Here is a 19,769-nt window from a genome sequence, read left to right as displayed (position 1 = left end):
CAAGGAGATTCAGTTGTCTGAAAAAACGCGTTTATTTCGGGCTGAAAAACACGTTTTGAAAAGTGTGATGTTACTGCCCCATAACTTACATGGGGTTGACCAAACTTGCAGAAACATGTTTATTTCTGCTGAAAAACACGTTTTGACCCTTTCTGCACACTGGGGTTAAGGGCTGAGTGTGTGGGCACTTCTGAGCCTTGCTGTTACAAGGAGATTCAGTTGTCTGAAAAAACGCTTTTATGTCGGGCTGAAAAACACGTTTTGAAAAGTGTGATGTTACTGCCCCATAACTTACATGGGGTTGACCAAACTTGCAGAAACATGTTTATTTCTGCTGAAAAACACGTTTTGACCCTTTCTGCACACTGGGGTTAAGGGCTGAGTGTGTGGGCTCTTCTGAGCCTTGCTGTTACAAGGAGATTCAGTTGTCTGAAAAAACGCGTTTATTTCGGGCTGAAAAACACGTTTTGAAAAGTGTGATGTTACTGCCCCATAACTTACATGGGGTTGACCAAACTTGCAGAAACATGTTTATTTCTGCTGAAAAACACGTTTTGACCCTTTCTGCACACTGGGGTTAAGGGCTGAGTGTGTGGGCACTTCTGAGCCTTGCTGTTACAAGGAGATTCAGTTGTCTGAAAAAACGCGTTTATTTCGGGCTGAAAAACACGTTTTGAAAAGTGTGATGTTACTGCCCCATAACTTACATGGGGTTGACCAAACTTGCAGAAACATGTTTATTTCTGCTGAAAAACACGTTTTGACCCTTTCTGCACACTGGGGTTAAGGGCTGAGTGTGTGGGCTCTTCTGAGCCTTGCTGTTACAAGGAGATTCAGTTGTCTGAAAAAACGCGTTTATTTCGGGCTGAAAAACACGTTTTGAAAAGTGTGATGTTACTGCCCCATAACTTACATGGGGTTGACCAAACTTGCAGAAACATGTTTATTTCTGCTGAAAAACACGTTTTGACCCTTTCTGCACACTGGGGTTAAGGGCTGAGTGTGTGGGCTCTTCTGAGCCTTGCTGTTACAAGGAGATTCAGTTGTCTGAAAAAATGCGTTTATTTCGGGCTGAAAAACACGTTTTGAAAAGTGTGATGTTACTGCCCCATAACTTACATGGGGTTGACCAAACTTGCAGAAACATGTTTATTTCTGCTGAAAAACACGTTTTGACCCTTTCTGCACACTGGGGTTAAGGGCTGAGTGTGTGGGCACTTCTGAGCCTTGCTGTTACAAGTAGATTCAGCTGTCTGAAAAAACGAGTTTATTTCGGGCTGAAAAACACGTTTTGAAAAGTGTGATGTTACTGCCCCATAACTTACATGGGGTTGACCAAACTTGCAGAAACATGTTTATTTCTGCTGAAAAACACGTTTTGACCCTTTCTGCACACTGGGGTTAAGGGCTTAGTGTGTGGGCTTTTCTGAGCCTTGCTGTTACAAGGAGATTCAGTTGTCTGAAAAAACGCGTTTATTTCGGGCTGAAAAACACGTTTTGAAAAGTGTGATGTTACTGCCCCATAACTTATATGGGGTTGACCAAACTTGCAGAAACATGTTTATTTCTGCTGAAAAACACGTTTTGACCCTTTCTGCACACTGGGGTTAAAGGCTGAGTGTGTGGGCACTTCTGAGCCTTGCTGTTACAAGTAGATTCAGCTGTTTGAAAAAACGCGTTTATTTCGGGCTGAAAAACACGTTTTGAAAAGTGTGATGTTACTGCCCCATAACTTACATGGGGTTGACCAAACTTGCAGAAACATGTTTATTTCGGCTGAAAAACACGTTTTGACCCTTTCTGCACACTGGGGTTAAGGGCTGAGTGTGTGGGCACTTCTGAGCCTTGCTGTTACAAGGAGATTCAGTTGTCTGAAAAAACGCGTTTATTTCGGGCTGAAAAACACGTTTTGAAAAGTGTGATGTTACTGCCCCATAACTTACATGGGGTTGACCAAACTTGCAGAAACATGTTTATTTCTGCTGAAAAACACGTTTTGACCCTTTCTGCACACTGGGGTTAAGGGCTGAGTGTGTGGGCACTTCTGAGCCTTGCTGTTATAAGTAGATTCAGCTGTCTGAAAAAACGAGTTTATTTCGGGCTGAAAAACACGTTTTGAAAAGTGTGATGTTACTGCCCCATAACTTACATGGGGTTGACCAAACTTGCAGAAACATGTTTATTTCTGCTGAAAAACACGTTTTGACCCTTTCTGCACACTGGGGTTAAGGGCTTAGTGTGTGGGCTCTTCTGAGCCTTGCTGTTACAAGGAGATTCAGTTGTCTGAAAAAACGCGTTTATTTCGGGCTGAAAAACACGTTTTGAAAAGTGTGATGTTACTGCCCCATAACTTATATGGGGTTGACCAAACTTGCATAAACATGTTTATTTCTGCTGAAAAACACGTTTTGACCCTTTCTGCACACAGGGGTTAAAGGCTGAGTGTGTGGGCACTTCTGAGCCTTGCTGTTACAAGTAGATTCAGCTGTTTGAAAAAACGCGTTTATTTCGGGCTGAAAAACACGTTTTGAAAAGTGTGATGTTACTGCCCCATAACTTACATGGGGTTGACCAAACTTGCAGAAACATGTTTATTTCTGCTGAAAAACACGTTTTGACCCTTTCTGCACACTGGGGTTAAGGGCTGAGTGTGTGGGCACTTCTGAGCCTTGCTGTTACAAGGAGATTCAGTTGTCTGAAAAAATGCGTTTATTTCGGGCTGAAAAACACGTTTTGAAAAGTGTGATGTTACTGCCCCATAACTTACATGGGGTTGACCAAACTTGCAGAAACATGTTTATTTCTGCTGAAAAACACGTTTTGACCCTTTCTGCACACTGGGGTTAAGGGCTGAGTGTGTGGGCACTTCTGAGCCTTGCTGTTACAAGGAGATTCAGTTGTCTGAAAAAATGCGTTTATTTCGGGCTGAAAAACACGTTTTGAAAAGTGTGATGTTACTGCCCCATAACTTACATGGGGTTGACCAAACTTGCAGAAACATGTTTATTTCTGCTGAAAAACACGTTTTGACCCTTTCTGCACACTGGGGTTAAGGGCTGAGTGTGTGGGCTCTTCTGAGCCTTGCTGTTACAAGGAGATTCAGTAGTCTGAAAAAACGCGTTTATTTCGGGCTGAAAAACACGTTTTGAAAAGTGTGATGTTACTGCCCCATAACTTACATGGGGTTGACCAAACTTGCAGAAACATGTTTATTTCTGCTGAAAAACACGTTTTGACCCTTTCTGCACACTGGGGTTAAGGGCTGAGTGTGTGGGCACTTCTGAGCCTTGCTGTTACAAGGAGATTCAGTTGTCTGAAAAAATGCGTTTATTTCGGGCTGAAAAACACGTTTTGAAAAGTGTGATGTTACTGCCCCATAACTTACATGGGGTTGACCAAACTTGCAGAAACATGTTTATTTCTGCTGAAAAACACGTTTTGACCCTTTCTGCACACTGGGGTTAAGGGCTGAGTGTGTGGGCACTTCTGAGCCTTGCTGTTACAAGTAGATTCAGCTGTCTGAAAAAACGAGTTTATTTCGGGCTGAAAAACACGTTTTGAAAAGTGTGATGTTACTGCCCCATAACTTACATGGGGTTGACCAAACTTGCAGAAACATGTTTATTTCTGCTGAAAAACACGTTTTGACCCTTTCTGCACACTGGGGTTAAGGGCTTAGTGTGTGGGCTCTTCTGAGCCTTGCTGTTACAAGGAGATTCAGTTGTCTGAAAAAACGCGTTTATTTCGGGCTGAAAAACACGTTTTGAAAAGTGTGATGTTACTGCCCCATAACTTATATGGGGTTGACCAAACTTGCAGAAACATGTTTATTTCTGCTGAAAAACACGTTTTGACCCTTTCTGCACACTGGGGTTAAAGGCTGAGTGTGTGGGCACTTCTGAGCCTTGCTGTTACAAGTAGATTCAGCTGTTTGAAAAAACGCGTTTATTTCGGGCTGAAAAACACGTTTTGAAAAGTGTGATGTTACTGCCCCATAACTTACATGGGGTTGACCAAACTTGCAGAAACATGTTTATTTCGGCTGAAAAACACGTTTTGACCCTTTCTGCACACTGGGGTTAAGGGCTGAGTGTGTGGGCACTTCTGAGCCTTGCTGTTACAAGGAGATTCAGTTGTCTGAAAAAACGCGTTTATTTCGGGCTGAAAAACACGTTTTGAAAAGTGTGATGTTACTGCCCCATAACTTACATGGGGTTGACCAAACTTGCAGAAACATGTTTATTTCTGCTGAAAAACACGTTTTGACCCTTTCTGCACACTGGGGTTAAGGGCTGAGTGTGTGGGCACTTCTGAGCCTTGCTGTTATAAGTAGATTCAGCTGTCTGAAAAAACGAGTTTATTTCGGGCTGAAAAACACGTTTTGAAAAGTGTGATGTTACTGCCCCATAACTTACATGGGGTTGACCAAACTTGCAGAAACATGTTTATTTCTGCTGAAAAACACGTTTTGACCCTTTCTGCACACTGGGGTTAAGGGCTTAGTGTGTGGGCTCTTCTGAGCCTTGCTGTTACAAGGAGATTCAGTTGTCTGAAAAAACGCGTTTATTTCGGGCTGAAAAACACGTTTTGAAAAGTGTGATGTTACTGCCCCATAACTTATATGGGGTTGACCAAACTTGCATAAACATGTTTATTTCTGCTGAAAAACACGTTTTGACCCTTTCTGCACACAGGGGTTAAAGGCTGAGTGTGTGGGCACTTCTGAGCCTTGCTGTTACAAGTAGATTCAGCTGTTTGAAAAAACGCGTTTATTTCGGGCTGAAAAACACGTTTTGAAAAGTGTGATGTTACTGCCCCATAACTTACATGGGGTTGACCAAACTTGCAGAAACATGTTTATTTCTGCTGAAAAACACGTTTTGACCCTTTCTGCACACTGGGGTTAAGGGCTGAGTGTGTGGGCTCTTCTGAGCCTTGCTGTTACAAGGAGATTCAGTAGTCTGAAAAAACGCGTTTATTTCGGGCTGAAAAACACGTTTTGAAAAGTGTGATGTTACTGCCCCATAACTTACATGGGGTTGACCAAACTTGCAGAAACATGTTTATTTCTGCTGAAAAACACGTTTTGACCCTTTCTGGACACTGGGGTTAAGGGCTGAGTGTGTGGGCACTTCTGAGCCTTGCTGTTACAAGGAGATTCAGTTGTCTGAAAAAACGCGTTTATTTCGGGCTGAAAAACACGTTTTGAAAAGTGTGATGTTACTGCCCCATAACTTACATGGGGTTGACCAAACTTGCAGAAACATGTTTATTTCTGCTGAAAAACACGTTTTGACCCTTTCTGCACACTGGGGTTAAGGGCTGAGTGTGTGGGCACTTCTGAGCCTTGCTGTTACAAGGAGATTCAGTTGTCTGAAAAAACGCTTTTATGTCGGGCTGAAAAACACGTTTTGAAAAGTGTGATGTTACTGCCCCATAACTTACATGGGGTTGACCAAACTTGCAGAAACATGTTTATTTCTGCTGAAAAACACGTTTTGACCCTTTCTGCACACTGGGGTTAAGGGCTGAGTGTGTGGGCTCTTCTGAGCCTTGCTGTTACAAGGAGATTCAGTTGTCTGAAAAAACGCGTTTATTTCGGGCTGAAAAACACGTTTTGAAAAGTGTGATGTTACTGCCCCATAACTTACATGGGGTTGACCAAACTTGCAGAAACATGTTTATTTCTGCTGAAAAACACGTTTTGACCCTTTCTGCACACTGGGGTTAAGGGCTGAGTGTGTGGGCACTTCTGAGCCTTGCTGTTACAAGGAGATTCAGTTGTCTGAAAAAACGCGTTTATTTCGGGCTGAAAAACACGTTTTGAAAAGTGTGATGTTACTGCCCCATAACTTACATGGGGTTGACCAAACTTGCAGAAACATGTTTATTTCTGCTGAAAAACACGTTTTGACCCTTTCTGCACACTGGGGTTAAGGGCTGAGTGTGTGGGCTCTTCTGAGCCTTGCTGTTACAAGGAGATTCAGTTGTCTGAAAAAACGCGTTTATTTCGGGCTGAAAAACACGTTTTGAAAAGTGTGATGTTACTGCCCCATAACTTACATGGGGTTGACCAAACTTGCAGAAACATGTTTATTTCTGCTGAAAAACACGTTTTGACCCTTTCTGCACACTGGGGTTAAGGGCTGAGTGTGTGGGCTCTTCTGAGCCTTGCTGTTACAAGGAGATTCAGTTGTCTGAAAAAATGCGTTTATTTCGGGCTGAAAAACACGTTTTGAAAAGTGTGATGTTACTGCCCCATAACTTACATGGGGTTGACCAAACTTGCAGAAACATGTTTATTTCTGCTGAAAAACACGTTTTGACCCTTTCTGCACACTGGGGTTAAGGGCTGAGTGTGTGGGCACTTCTGAGCCTTGCTGTTACAAGTAGATTCAGCTGTCTGAAAAAACGAGTTTATTTCGGGCTGAAAAACACGTTTTGAAAAGTGTGATGTTACTGCCCCATAACTTACATGGGGTTGACCAAACTTGCAGAAACATGTTTATTTCTGCTGAAAAACACGTTTTGACCCTTTCTGCACACTGGGGTTAAGGGCTTAGTGTGTGGGCTTTTCTGAGCCTTGCTGTTACAAGGAGATTCAGTTGTCTGAAAAAACGCGTTTATTTCGGGCTGAAAAACACGTTTTGAAAAGTGTGATGTTACTGCCCCATAACTTATATGGGGTTGACCAAACTTGCAGAAACATGTTTATTTCTGCTGAAAAACACGTTTTGACCCTTTCTGCACACTGGGGTTAAAGGCTGAGTGTGTGGGCACTTCTGAGCCTTGCTGTTACAAGTAGATTCAGCTGTTTGAAAAAACGCGTTTATTTCGGGCTGAAAAACACGTTTTGAAAAGTGTGATGTTACTGCCCCATAACTTACATGGGGTTGACCAAACTTGCAGAAACATGTTTATTTCGGCTGAAAAACACGTTTTGACCCTTTCTGCACACTGGGGTTAAGGGCTGAGTGTGTGGGCACTTCTGAGCCTTGCTGTTACAAGGAGATTCAGTTGTCTGAAAAAACGCGTTTATTTCGGGCTGAAAAACACGTTTTGAAAAGTGTGATGTTACTGCCCCATAACTTACATGGGGTTGACCAAACTTGCAGAAACATGTTTATTTCTGCTGAAAAACACGTTTTGACCCTTTCTGCACACTGGGGTTAAGGGCTGAGTGTGTGGGCACTTCTGAGCCTTGCTGTTATAAGTAGATTCAGCTGTCTGAAAAAACGAGTTTATTTCGGGCTGAAAAACACGTTTTGAAAAGTGTGATGTTACTGCCCCATAACTTACATGGGGTTGACCAAACTTGCAGAAACATGTTTATTTCTGCTGAAAAACACGTTTTGACCCTTTCTGCACACTGGGGTTAAGGGCTTAGTGTGTGGGCTCTTCTGAGCCTTGCTGTTACAAGGAGATTCAGTTGTCTGAAAAAACGCGTTTATTTCGGGCTGAAAAACACGTTTTGAAAAGTGTGATGTTACTGCCCCATAACTTATATGGGGTTGACCAAACTTGCATAAACATGTTTATTTCTGCTGAAAAACACGTTTTGACCCTTTCTGCACACAGGGGTTAAAGGCTGAGTGTGTGGGCACTTCTGAGCCTTGCTGTTACAAGTAGATTCAGCTGTTTGAAAAAACGCGTTTATTTCGGGCTGAAAAACACGTTTTGAAAAGTGTGATGTTACTGCCCCATAACTTACATGGGGTTGACCAAACTTGCAGAAACATGTTTATTTCTGCTGAAAAACACGTTTTGACCCTTTCTGCACACTGGGGTTAAGGGCTGAGTGTGTGGGCACTTCTGAGCCTTGCTGTTACAAGGAGATTCAGTTGTCTGAAAAAATGCGTTTATTTCGGGCTGAAAAACACGTTTTGAAAAGTGTGATGTTACTGCCCCATAACTTACATGGGGTTGACCAAACTTGCAGAAACATGTTTATTTCTGCTGAAAAACACGTTTTGACCCTTTCTGCACACTGGGGTTAAGGGCTGAGTGTGTGGGCACTTCTGAGCCTTGCTGTTACAAGGAGATTCAGTTGTCTGAAAAAATGCGTTTATTTCGGGCTGAAAAACACGTTTTGAAAAGTGTGATGTTACTGCCCCATAACTTACATGGGGTTGACCAAACTTGCAGAAACATGTTTATTTCTGCTGAAAAACACGTTTTGACCCTTTCTGCACACTGGGGTTAAGGGCTGAGTGTGTGGGCTCTTCTGAGCCTTGCTGTTACAAGGAGATTCAGTAGTCTGAAAAAACGCGTTTATTTCGGGCTGAAAAACACGTTTTGAAAAGTGTGATGTTACTGCCCCATAACTTACATGGGGTTGACCAAACTTGCAGAAACATGTTTATTTCTGCTGAAAAACACGTTTTGACCCTTTCTGCACACTGGGGTTAAGGGCTGAGTGTGTGGGCACTTCTGAGCCTTGCTGTTACAAGGAGATTCAGTTGTCTGAAAAAATGCGTTTATTTCGGGCTGAAAAACACGTTTTGAAAAGTGTGATGTTACTGCCCCATAACTTACATGGGGTTGACCAAACTTGCAGAAACATGTTTATTTCTGCTGAAAAACACGTTTTGACCCTTTCTGCACACTGGGGTTAAGGGCTGAGTGTGTGGGCACTTCTGAGCCTTGCTGTTACAAGTAGATTCAGCTGTCTGAAAAAACGAGTTTATTTCGGGCTGAAAAACACGTTTTGAAAAGTGTGATGTTACTGCCCCATAACTTACATGGGGTTGACCAAACTTGCAGAAACATGTTTATTTCTGCTGAAAAACACGTTTTGACCCTTTCTGCACACTGGGGTTAAGGGCTTAGTGTGTGGGCTCTTCTGAGCCTTGCTGTTACAAGGAGATTCAGTTGTCTGAAAAAACGCGTTTATTTCGGGCTGAAAAACACGTTTTGAAAAGTGTGATGTTACTGCCCCATAACTTATATGGGGTTGACCAAACTTGCAGAAACATGTTTATTTCTGCTGAAAAACACGTTTTGACCCTTTCTGCACACTGGGGTTAAAGGCTGAGTGTGTGGGCACTTCTGAGCCTTGCTGTTACAAGTAGATTCAGCTGTTTGAAAAAACGCGTTTATTTCGGGCTGAAAAACACGTTTTGAAAAGTGTGATGTTACTGCCCCATAACTTACATGGGGTTGACCAAACTTGCAGAAACATGTTTATTTCGGCTGAAAAACACGTTTTGACCCTTTCTGCACACTGGGGTTAAGGGCTGAGTGTGTGGGCACTTCTGAGCCTTGCTGTTACAAGGAGATTCAGTTGTCTGAAAAAACGCGTTTATTTCGGGCTGAAAAACACGTTTTGAAAAGTGTGATGTTACTGCCCCATAACTTACATGGGGTTGACCAAACTTGCAGAAACATGTTTATTTCTGCTGAAAAACACGTTTTGACCCTTTCTGCACACTGGGGTTAAGGGCTGAGTGTGTGGGCACTTCTGAGCCTTGCTGTTATAAGTAGATTCAGCTGTCTGAAAAAACGAGTTTATTTCGGGCTGAAAAACACGTTTTGAAAAGTGTGATGTTACTGCCCCATAACTTACATGGGGTTGACCAAACTTGCAGAAACATGTTTATTTCTGCTGAAAAACACGTTTTGACCCTTTCTGCACACTGGGGTTAAGGGCTTAGTGTGTGGGCTCTTCTGAGCCTTGCTGTTACAAGGAGATTCAGTTGTCTGAAAAAACGCGTTTATTTCGGGCTGAAAAACACGTTTTGAAAAGTGTGATGTTACTGCCCCATAACTTATATGGGGTTGACCAAACTTGCATAAACATGTTTATTTCTGCTGAAAAACACGTTTTGACCCTTTCTGCACACAGGGGTTAAAGGCTGAGTGTGTGGGCACTTCTGAGCCTTGCTGTTACAAGTAGATTCAGCTGTTTGAAAAAACGCGTTTATTTCGGGCTGAAAAACACGTTTTGAAAAGTGTGATGTTACTGCCCCATAACTTACATGGGGTTGACCAAACTTGCAGAAACATGTTTATTTCTGCTGAAAAACACGTTTTGACCCTTTCTGCACACTGGGGTTAAGGGCTGAGTGTGTGGGCACTTCTGAGCCTTGCTGTTACAAGGAGATTCAGTTGTCTGAAAAAACGCGTTTATTTCGGGCTGAAAAACAGGTTTTGAAAAGTGTGATGTTACTGCCCCATAACTTACATGGGGTTGACCAAACTTGCAGAAACATGTTTATTTCTGCTGAAAAACACGTTTTGACCCTTTCTGCACACTGGGGTTAAGGGCTGAGTGTGTGGGCTCTTCTGAGCCTTGCTGTTACAAGGAGATAAAGTAGTCTGAAAAAACGCGTTTATTTCGGGCTGAAAAACACGTTTTGAAAAGTGTGATGTTACTGCCCCATAACTTACATGGGGTTGACCAAACTTGCAGAAACATGTTTATTTCTGCTGAAAAACACGTTTTGACCCTTTCTGCACACTGGGGTTAAGGGCTGAGTGTGTGGGCACTTCTGAGCCTTGCTGTTACAAGGAGATTCAGTTGTCTGAAAAAACGCGTTTATTTCGGGCTGAAAAACACGTTTTGAAAAGTGTGATGTTACTGCCCCATAACTTACATGGGGTTGACCAAACTTGCAGAAACATGTTTATTTCTGCTGAAAAACACGTTTTGACCCTTTCTGCACACTGGGGTTAAGGGCTGAGTGTGTGGGCTCTTCTGAGCCTTGCTGTTACAAGGAGATTCAGTAGTCTGAAAAAACGCGTTTATTTCGGGCTGAAAAACACGTTTTGAAAAGTGTGATGTTACTGCCCCATAACTTACATGGGGTTGACCAAACTTGCAGAAACATGTTTATTTCTGCTGAAAAACACGTTTTGACCCTTTCTGGACACTGGGGTTAAGGGCTGAGTGTGTGGGCACTTCTGAGCCTTGCTGTTACAAGGAGATTCAGTTGTCTGAAAAAACGCGTTTATTTCGGGCTGAAAAACACGTTTTGAAAAGTGTGATGTTACTGCCCCATAACTTACATGGGGTTGACCAAACTTGCAGAAACATGTTTATTTCTGCTGAAAAACACGTTTTGACCCTTTCTGCACACTGGGGTTAAGGGCTGAGTGTGTGGGCACTTCTGAGCCTTGCTGTTACAAGGAGATTCAGTTGTCTGAAAAAACGCTTTTATGTCGGGCTGAAAAACACGTTTTGAAAAGTGTGATGTTACTGCCCCATAACTTACATGGGGTTGACCAAACTTGCAGAAACATGTTTATTTCTGCTGAAAAACACGTTTTGACCCTTTCTGCACACTGGGGTTAAGGGCTGAGTGTGTGGGCTCTTCTGAGCCTTGCTGTTACAAGGAGATTCAGTTGTCTGAAAAAACGCGTTTATTTCGGGCTGAAAAACACGTTTTGAAAAGTGTGATGTTACTGCCCCATAACTTACATGGGGTTGACCAAACTTGCAGAAACATGTTTATTTCTGCTGAAAAACACGTTTTGACCCTTTCTGCACACTGGGGTTAAGGGCTGAGTGTGTGGGCACTTCTGAGCCTTGCTGTTACAAGGAGATTCAGTTGTCTGAAAAAACGCGTTTATTTCGGGCTGAAAAACACGTTTTGAAAAGTGTGATGTTACTGCCCCATAACTTACATGGGGTTGACCAAACTTGCAGAAACATGTTTATTTCTGCTGAAAAACACGTTTTGACCCTTTCTGCACACTGGGGTTAAGGGCTGAGTGTGTGGGCTCTTCTGAGCCTTGCTGTTACAAGGAGATTCAGTTGTCTGAAAAAACGCGTTTATTTCGGGCTGAAAAACACGTTTTGAAAAGTGTGATGTTACTGCCCCATAACTTACATGGGGTTGACCAAACTTGCAGAAACATGTTTATTTCTGCTGAAAAACACGTTTTGACCCTTTCTGCACACTGGGGTTAAGGGCTGAGTGTGTGGGCTCTTCTGAGCCTTGCTGTTACAAGGAGATTCAGTTGTCTGAAAAAATGCGTTTATTTCGGGCTGAAAAACACGTTTTGAAAAGTGTGATGTTACTGCCCCATAACTTACATGGGGTTGACCAAACTTGCAGAAACATGTTTATTTCTGCTGAAAAACACGTTTTGACCCTTTCTGCACACTGGGGTTAAGGGCTGAGTGTGTGGGCACTTCTGAGCCTTGCTGTTACAAGTAGATTCAGCTGTCTGAAAAAACGAGTTTATTTCGGGCTGAAAAACACGTTTTGAAAAGTGTGATGTTACTGCCCCATAACTTACATGGGGTTGACCAAACTTGCAGAAACATGTTTATTTCTGCTGAAAAACACGTTTTGACCCTTTCTGCACACTGGGGTTAAGGGCTTAGTGTGTGGGCTTTTCTGAGCCTTGCTGTTACAAGGAGATTCAGTTGTCTGAAAAAACGCGTTTATTTCGGGCTGAAAAACACGTTTTGAAAAGTGTGATGTTACTGCCCCATAACTTATATGGGGTTGACCAAACTTGCAGAAACATGTTTATTTCTGCTGAAAAACACGTTTTGACCCTTTCTGCACACTGGGGTTAAAGGCTGAGTGTGTGGGCACTTCTGAGCCTTGCTGTTACAAGTAGATTCAGCTGTTTGAAAAAACGCGTTTATTTCGGGCTGAAAAACACGTTTTGAAAAGTGTGATGTTACTGCCCCATAACTTACATGGGGTTGACCAAACTTGCAGAAACATGTTTATTTCGGCTGAAAAACACGTTTTGACCCTTTCTGCACACTGGGGTTAAGGGCTGAGTGTGTGGGCACTTCTGAGCCTTGCTGTTACAAGGAGATTCAGTTGTCTGAAAAAACGCGTTTATTTCGGGCTGAAAAACACGTTTTGAAAAGTGTGATGTTACTGCCCCATAACTTACATGGGGTTGACCAAACTTGCAGAAACATGTTTATTTCTGCTGAAAAACACGTTTTGACCCTTTCTGCACACTGGGGTTAAGGGCTGAGTGTGTGGGCACTTCTGAGCCTTGCTGTTATAAGTAGATTCAGCTGTCTGAAAAAACGAGTTTATTTCGGGCTGAAAAACACGTTTTGAAAAGTGTGATGTTACTGCCCCATAACTTACATGGGGTTGACCAAACTTGCAGAAACATGTTTATTTCTGCTGAAAAACACGTTTTGACCCTTTCTGCACACTGGGGTTAAGGGCTTAGTGTGTGGGCTCTTCTGAGCCTTGCTGTTACAAGGAGATTCAGTTGTCTGAAAAAACGCGTTTATTTCGGGCTGAAAAACACGTTTTGAAAAGTGTGATGTTACTGCCCCATAACTTATATGGGGTTGACCAAACTTGCATAAACATGTTTATTTCTGCTGAAAAACACGTTTTGACCCTTTCTGCACACAGGGGTTAAAGGCTGAGTGTGTGGGCACTTCTGAGCCTTGCTGTTACAAGTAGATTCAGCTGTTTGAAAAAACGCGTTTATTTCGGGCTGAAAAACACGTTTTGAAAAGTGTGATGTTACTGCCCCATAACTTACATGGGGTTGACCAAACTTGCAGAAACATGTTTATTTCTGCTGAAAAACACGTTTTGACCCTTTCTGCACACTGGGGTTAAGGGCTGAGTGTGTGGGCACTTCTGAGCCTTGCTGTTACAAGGAGATTCAGTTGTCTGAAAAAACGCGTTTATTTCGGGCTGAAAAACAGGTTTTGAAAAGTGTGATGTTACTGCCCCATAACTTACATGGGGTTGACCAAACTTGCAGAAACATGTTTATTTCTGCTGAAAAACACGTTTTGACCCTTTCTGCACACTGGGGTTAAGGGCTGAGTGTGTGGGCTCTTCTGAGCCTTGCTGTTACAAGGAGATAAAGTAGTCTGAAAAAACGCGTTTATTTCGGGCTGAAAAACACGTTTTGAAAAGTGTGATGTTACTGCCCCATAACTTACATGGGGTTGACCAAACTTGCAGAAACATGTTTATTTCTGCTGAAAAACACGTTTTGACCCTTTCTGCACACTGGGGTTAAGGGCTGAGTGTGTGGGCACTTCTGAGCCTTGCTGTTACAAGGAGATTCAGTTGTCTGAAAAAACGCGTTTATTTCGGGCTGAAAAACACGTTTTGAAAAGTGTGATGTTACTGCCCCATAACTTACATGGGGTTGACCAAACTTGCAGAAACATGTTTATTTCTGCTGAAAAACACGTTTTGACCCTTTCTGCACACTGGGGTTAAGGGCTGAGTGTGTGGGCACTTCTGAGCCTTGCTGTTACAAGGAGATTCAGTTGTCTGAAAAAACGCTTTTATGTCGGGCTGAAAAACACGTTTTGAAAAGTGTGATGTTACTGCCCCATAACTTACATGGGGTTGACCAAACTTGCAGAAACATGTTTATTTCTGCTGAAAAACACGTTTTGACCCTTTCTGCACACTGGGGTTAAGGGCTGAGTGTGTGGGCTCTTCTGAGCCTTGCTGTTACAAGGAGATTCAGTTGTCTGAAAAAACGCGTTTATTTCGGGCTGAAAAACACGTTTTGAAAAGTGTGATGTTACTGCCCCATAACTTACATGGGGTTGACCAAACTTGCAGAAACATGTTTATTTCTGCTGAAAAACACGTTTTGACCCTTTCTGCACACTGGGGTTAAGGGCTGAGTGTGTGGGCACTTCTGAGCCTTGCTGTTACAAGGAGATTCAGTTGTCTGAAAAAACGCGTTTATTTCGGGCTGAAAAACACGTTTTGAAAAGTGTGATGTTACTGCCCCATAACTTACATGGGGTTGACCAAACTTGCAGAAACATGTTTATTTCTGCTGAAAAACACGTTTTGACCCTTTCTGCACACTGGGGTTAAGGGCTGAGTGTGTGGGCTCTTCTGAGCCTTGCTGTTACAAGGAGATTCAGTTGTCTGAAAAAACGCGTTTATTTCGGGCTGAAAAACACGTTTTGAAAAGTGTGATGTTACTGCCCCATAACTTACATGGGGTTGACCAAACTTGCAGAAACATGTTTATTTCTGCTGAAAAACACGTTTTGACCCTTTCTGCACACTGGGGTTAAGGGCTGAGTGTGTGGGCACTTCTGAGCCTTGCTGTTACAAGGAGATTCAGTTGTCTGAAAAAACGCGTTTATTTCGGGCTGAAAAACACGTTTTGAAAAGTGTGATGTTACTGCCCCATAACTTACATGGGGTTGACCAAACTTGCAGAAACATGTTTATTTCTGCTGAAAAACACGTTTTGACCCTTTCTGCACACTGGGGTTAAGGGCTGAGTGTGTGGGCTCTTCTGAGCCTTGCTGTTACAAGGAGATTCAGTTGTCTGAAAAAACGCGTTTATTTCGGGCTGAAAAACACGTTTTGAAAAGTGTGATGTTACTGCCCCATAACTTACATGGGGTTGACCAAACTTGCAGAAACATGTTTATTTCTGCTGAAAAACACGTTTTGACCCTTTCTGCACACTGGGGTTAAGGGCTGAGTGTGTGGGCTCTTCTGAGCCTTGCTGTTACAAGGAGATTCAGTTGTCTGAAAAAACGCGTTTATTTCGGGCTGAAAAACACGTTTTGAAAAGTGTGATGTTACTGCCCCATAACTTACATGGGGTTGACCAAACTTGCAGAAACATGTTTATTTCTGCTGAAAAACACGTTTTGACCCTTTCTGCACACTGGGGTTAAGGGCTGAGTGTGTGGGCACTTCTGAGCCTTGCTGTTACAAGGAGATTCAGTTGTCTGAAAAAACGCTTTTATGTCGGGCTGAAAAACACGTTTTGAAAAGTGTGATGTAACTGCCCCATAACTTACATGGGGTTGACCAAACTTGCAGAAACATGTTTATTTCTGCTGAAAAACACGTTTTGACCCTTTCTGCACACTGGGGTTAAGGGCTGAGTGTGTGGGCACTTCTGAGCCTTGCTGTTACAAGTAGATTCAGCTGTCTGAAAAAACGAGTTTATTTCGGGCTGAAAAACACGTTTTGAAAAGTGTGATGTTACTGCCCCATAACTTACATGGGGTTGACCAAACTTGCAGAAACATGTTTATTTCTGCTGAAAAACACGTTTTGACCCTTTCTGCACACTGGGGTTAAGGGCTGAGTGTGTGGGCTCTTCTGAGCCTTGCTGTTACAAGGAGATTCAGTTGTCTGAAAAAACGAGTTTATTTCGGGCTGAAAAACACGTTTTGAAAAGTGTGATGTTACTGCCCCATAACTTACGTGGGGTTGACCAAACTTGCAGAAACATGTTTATTTCTGCTGAAAAACACGTTTTGACCCTTTCTGCATACTGGGGTTAAGGGATGAGTGTGTGGGAACTTCTGAGCCTTGCTGTTACTAGTAGATTCAGCTGTCTGAAAAAACGCGTTTATTTCGGGCTGAAAAACACGTTTTGAAAAGTGTGATGTTACTGCCCCATAACTTACATGGGGTTGACCAAACTTGCAGAAACATGTTTATTTCTGCTGAAAAACACGTTTTGACCCTTTCTGCACACTGGGGTTAAGGGCTGAGTGTGTGGGCACTTCTGAGCCTTGCTGTTACAAGGAGATTCAGTTGTCTGAAAAAACGCGTTTATTTCGGGCTGAAAAACACGTTTTGAAAAGTGTGATGTTACTGCCCCATAACTTACATGGGGTTGACCAAACTTGCAGAAACATGTTTATTTCTGCTGAAAAACACGTTTTGACCCTTTCTGCACACTGGGGTTAAGGGCTGAGTGTGTGGGCACTTCTGAGCCTTGCTGTTACAAGTAGATTCAGCTGTCTGAAAAAACGAGTTTATTTCGGGCTGAAAAACACGTTTTGAAAAGTGTGATGTTACTGCCCCATAACTTACATGGGGTTGACCAAACTTGCAGAAACATGTTTATTTCTGCTGAAAAACACGTTTTGACCCTTTCTGCACACTGGGGTTAAGGGCTTAGTGTGTGGGCTCTTCTGAGCCTTGCTGTTACAAGGAGATTCAGTTGTCTGAAAAAACGCGTTTATTTCGGGCTGAAAAACACGTTTTGAAAAGTGTGATGTTACTGCCCCATAACTTATATGGGGTTGACCAAACTTGCAGAAACATGTTTATTTCTGCTGAAAAACACGTTTTGACCCTTTCTGCACACTGGGGTTAAAGGCTGAGTGTGTGGGCACTTCTGAGCCTTGCTGTTACAAGTAGATTCAGCTGTTTGAAAAAACGCGTTTATTTCGGGCTGAAAAACACGTTTTGAAAAGTGTGATGTTTCTGCCCCATAACTTACATGGGGTTGACCAAACTTGCAGAAACATGTTTATTTCTGCTGAAAAACACGTTTTGACCCTTTCTGCACACTGGGGTTAAGGGCTGAGTGTGTGGGCACTTCTGAGCCTTGCTGTTATAAGTAGATTCAGCTGTCTGAAAAAACGAGTTTATTTCGGGCTGAAAAACACGTTTTGAAAAGTGTGATGTTACTGCCCCATAACTTACATGGGGTTGACCAAACTTGCAGAAACATGTTTATTTCTGCTGAAAAACACGTTTTGACCCTTTCTGCACACTGGGGTTAAGGGCTTAGTGTGTGGGCTCTTCTGAGCCTTGCTGTTACAAGGAGATTCAGTTGTCTGAAAAAACGCGTTTATTTCGGGCTGAAAAACACGTTTTGAAAAGTGTGATGTTACTGCCCCATAACTTATATGGGGTTGACCAAACTTGCATAAACATGTTTATTTCTGCTGAAAAACACGTTTTGACCCTTTCTGCACACAGGGGTTAAAGGCTGAGTGTGTGGGCACTTCTGAGCCTTGCTGTTACAAGTAGATTCAGCTGTTTGAAAAAACGCGTTTATTTCGGGCTGAAAAACACGTTTTGAAAAGTGTGATGTTACTGCCCCATAACTTACATGGGGTTGACCAAACTTGCAGAAACATGTTTATTTCTGCTGAAAAACACGTTTTGACCCTTTCTGCACACTGGGGTTAAGGGCTGAGTGTGTGGGCACTTCTGAGCCTTGCTGTTACAAGGAGATTCAGTTGTCTGAAAAAACGCGTTTATTTCGGGCTGAAAAACAGGTTTTGAAAAGTGTGATGTTACTGCCCCATAACTTACATGGGGTTGACCAAACTTGCAGAAACATGTTTATTTCTGCTGAAAAACACGTTTTGACCCTTTCTGCACACTGGGGTTAAGGGCTGAGTGTGTGGGCTCTTCTGAGCCTTGCTGTTACAAGGAGATAAAGTAGTCTGAAAAAACGCGTTTATTTCGGGCTGAAAAACACGTTTTGAAAAGTGTGATGTTACTGCCCCATAACTTACATGGGGTTGACCAAACTTGCAGAAACATGTTTATTTCTGCTGAAAAACACGTTTTGACCCTTTCTGCACACTGGGGTTAAGGGCTGAGTGTGTGGGCACTTCTGAGCCTTGCTGTTACAAGGAGATTCAGTTGTCTGAAAAAACGCTTTTATGTCGGGCTGAAAAACACGTTTTGAAAAGTGTGATGTAACTGCCCCATAACTTACATGGGGTTGACCAAACTTGCAGAAACATGTTTATTTCTGCTGAAAAACACGTTTTGACCCTTTCTGCACACTGGGGTTAAGGGCTGAGTGTGTGGGCACTTCTGAGCCTTGCTGTTACAAGTAGATTCAGCTGTCTGAAAAAACGAGTTTATTTCGGGCTGAAAAACACGTTTTGAAAAGTGTGATGTTACTGCCCCATAACTTACATGGGGTTGACCAAACTTGCAGAAACATGTTTATTTCTGCTGAAAAACACGTTTTGACCCTTTCTGCACACTGGGGTTAAGGGCTGAGTGTGTGGGCTCTTCTGAGCCTTGCTGTTACAAGGAGATTCAGTTGTCTGAAAAAACGAGTTTATTTCGGGCTGAAAAACACGTTTTGAAAAGTGTGATGTTACTGCCCCATAACTTACGTGGGGTTGACCAAACTTGCAGAAACATGTTTATTTCTGCTGAAAAACACGTTTTGACCCTTTCTGCATACTGGGGTTAAGGGATGAGTGTGTGGGAACTTCTGAGCCTTGCTGTTACTAGTAGATTCAGCTGTCTGAAAAAACGCGTTTATTTCGGGCTGAAAAACACGTTTTGAAAAGTGTGATGTTACTGCCCCATAACTTACATGGGGTTGACCAAACTTGCAGAAACATGTTTATTTCTGCTGAAAAACACGTTTTGACCCTTTCTGCACACTGGGGTTAAGGGCTGAGTGTGTGGGCACTTCTGAGCCTTGCTGTTACAAGGAGATTCAGTTGTCTGAAAAAACGCGTTTATTTCGGGCTGAAAAACACGTTTTGAAAAGTGTGATGTTACTGCCCCATAACTTACATGGGGTTGACCAAACTTGCAGAAACATGTTTATTTCTGCTGAAAAACACGTTTTGACCCTTTCTGCACACTGGGGTTAAGGGCTGAGTGTGTGGGCACTTCTGAGCCTTGCTGTTACAAGTAGATTCAGCTGTCTGAAAAAACGAGTTTATTTCGGGCTGAAAAACACGTTTTGAAAAGTGTGATGTTACTGCCCCATAACTTACATGGGGTTGACCAAACTTGCAGAAACATGTTTATTTCTGCTGAAAAACACGTTTTGACCCTTTCTGCACACTGGGGTTAAGGGCTTAGTGTGTGGGCTCTTCTGAGCCTTGCTGTTACAAGGAGATTCAGTTGTCTGAAAAAACGCGTTTATTTCGGGCTGAAAAACACGTTTTGAAAAGTGTGATGTTACTGCCCCATAACTTATATGGGGTTGACCAAACTTGCAGAAACATGTTTATTTCTGCTGAAAAACACGTTTTGACCCTTTCTGCACACTGGGGTTAAAGGCTGAGTGTGTGGGCACTTCTGAGCCTT

The sequence above is a fragment of the Lepisosteus platostomus genome, chromosome 24, assembly GCF_059453375.1.
Source record: "Lepisosteus platostomus isolate fLepPlt1 chromosome 24, fLepPlt1.hap1, whole genome shotgun sequence".
In the NCBI taxonomy this organism is placed as follows: Eukaryota; Metazoa; Chordata; class Actinopteri; order Semionotiformes; family Lepisosteidae; genus Lepisosteus; species Lepisosteus platostomus.
The sequence above is the reverse complement of the archived record's forward strand: the minus strand, read 5'-3'. Positions refer to the sequence as shown.